Below are 2325 nucleotides of genomic sequence, written 5' to 3'. Positions count from 1 at the left end.
ATCCCGCATCGCCAGTCCTGCTTACCAAGAGTGGCCCACTTGGCACTCGCATTCCATGCCCGGCTCCAATTAAGCGAGTCGGGCTTCTTACCAATTTAAAGTTTGAGAATAGGTTGAGGACGTTTCGTCCCCAAGGCCTCTAATCATTCGCTTTACCAGATAAAACTGCGACAGAGCGCCAGCTATCCTGAGGGAAACTTCGGAGGGAACCAGCTACTAGACGGTTCGATTAGTCTTTCGCCCCTATACCCAAATTTGACGATCGATTTGCACGTCAGAATCGCTACGGTCCTCCACCAGAGTTTCCTCTGGCTTCAACCTCTTCAGGCATAGTTCACCATCTTTCGGGTCCCAACGCGAACGCTCTCGCTCGACCTCTCCGGCAAAGCGGACGAGATCGGCCGGTGATGCGGCCGCCGCGAACGACGACGTCTCACCTCCGCCGGACCGCGCCGACATTCACTTTCACTGCGCCCATGGGTTTCGTACTGCCCCGTGGCTCGCGCTCACGTTAGACTCCTTGGTCCGTGTTTCAAGACGGGTCGGGAAGGTGGCTGACTTCAGCCGCGGACCCCGTGCGCCTCGCGAAACGACACCGGAAGCGCGACCGAGACGAAGAGGCTGGGCACTGAGAACAGTCCCCGACCCACGACGCCCCAGCCGGCACCGGGCGCTCGGCCCCGAAGGGCAGACGCGGCGATCTCTCCTCGCCCGAACGGCGGGCCGACGGACACGCGCGCCTATAGTACCCGACCGAGGCCGGGTTACCTTGCGCGCGGCCTTCTCGCCGCCGTCCAGACGGTCGCGGCCTTCGCCCGGCGCTAGTGCGCTGGTCCCCGATCGGGCGGCGCCGCCGGCGGCCCGTGAGGGTCCGCACGACAACGTCGCCGACAGGGGGCCGGCTGAAAGCGACCGGGCGACCCGACAGGCCCTCCCGTTTGCCTCTCGACGGTTTCACGTACTCTTTAACTCTCTCTTCAAAGTGCTTTTCAACTTTCCCTCACGGTACTTGTTCGCTATCGGTCTCGTGACCGTATTTAGCCTTAGATGGAGTTTACCACCCGCTTTGGGCTGCATTCCCAAACAACCCGACTCTGGGAAGACGCCGTAGCGCGCCCGCCTGTCGCCGCCATGGGCCTGACACCCGCTCTGGGAAAAGGCCTCGATCAGAAGGACGCGGGCGACCGGCGAAGCGCGCCGTGACGAATTCCGTACGCCACAATTCCGCGCACTCCAAAAGCGCGCGGATTCGGCGATGGGCACATCCCGCTTCACTCGCCGTTACTGAGGGAATCCTCGTTAGTTTCTTTTCCTCCGCTTAGTAATATGCTTAAATTCAGCGGGTAGCCTCGTCCGACCTCAGGCCGAAAGTAAGGACCGGGACTATTCTTCCCGTTCCGCGCTCGCCGTCGGCGCCGCGCGCCGCCGCGCACCTCGATTCCCGCCCTTGAGCCGCCAGCCGTTGGCCTCTTCGAGGTCGACTCGCCGCCGCCGCGCGGGATTCTGGTCGCGATCGTCGCACATCGTGCCGTGCTGTCTTGAGCGGGACGGGCGCTCGCGCGTCCGACGCCGCAGCAGCCGCGCGGAGAAATCCCCGCGCGGAACGTTTGCAACGCGACCCTGAGGCGGGCGCGGCCCCGGGATTGACCCGAGGCCGCAATTTGCGTTCAGAACGTCGATGCTCAATGTGTCCTGCAATTCACACTAATTCACGCAGCTAGCTGCGTCCTTCATCGACTCACGAGCCGAGTGATCCACCGCCAAGAGCCATCCACGATTGTTTCGCTCGCACAGTGCCTCGCACTAAAGGGTGACAAAATATACCGCGCCGAGCGGTCGGCCAGGCCGACGCTTGAAGCCGGAGCGCGCGGCACCGCGGCACTCGACGCGCAAACATTACCGGGTGACCGAATCGCCGGCCGGCGCGCCGCTCCTCGCGGGTCGGGCGCCGGGTAGCAAAAACTTTTTCTCTCGCTTGTCCGAGTTTCGCGTTCGCCGAAGCGTTTGCGAGACCGTTAATGATCCTTCCGCAGGTTCACCTACGGAAACCTTGTTACGACTTTTACTTCCTCTAAATGATCAAGTTAGATCGTCTTCTCGGACGCCGGCTCGACCGTTGCCGGCCGCGCCAGGTCCAATCGGAGGACCTCACTAAACCATTCAATCGGTAGTAGCGACGGGCGGTGTGTACAAAGGGCAGGGACGTAATCAACGCGAGCTAATGACTCGCGCTTACTGGGAATTCCTCGTTCAAGGGAAATAATTGCAATTCCCTATCCCTAGCACGACCGGGGTTCAGCGGGTTACCCAGACCTGTCGGCCAAG

The 2325-nt window shown here is 61.7% G+C and overlaps 2 non-coding genes across 2 annotated transcripts in view; both read right to left on the bottom strand.

The window, feature by feature from the left end:
* Positions 1 to 1615: 1615 nt before the first annotated feature.
* On the bottom strand, positions 1616 to 1769 carry LOC146143433 (5.8S ribosomal RNA). Its single transcript, XR_014501130.1, has one exon. It is a non-coding gene; the product is annotated as a 5.8S ribosomal RNA (ribosomal RNA).
* Positions 1770 to 2016: 247 nt separating this feature from the next.
* LOC146143432 (small subunit ribosomal RNA) overlaps positions 2017 to 2325 on the bottom strand; it is a 1811-nt gene continuing 1502 nt past the window's right edge. The window contains exon 1 of the ribosomal RNA XR_014500342.1: positions 2017 to 2325. This exon is cut by the window's right edge and continues 1502 nt beyond it. This is a non-coding gene — a ribosomal RNA (small subunit ribosomal RNA).

Source organism: Ascidiella aspersa, chromosome 5, assembly GCF_963924565.1.
Source record: "Ascidiella aspersa chromosome 5, kaAscAspe10.2, whole genome shotgun sequence".
Lineage (NCBI taxonomy): Eukaryota > Metazoa > Chordata > Ascidiacea > Phlebobranchia > Ascidiidae > Ascidiella > Ascidiella aspersa.
Note: the sequence above shows the minus strand (reverse complement) of the source record. Positions and strands in the feature narration are given on the sequence as shown.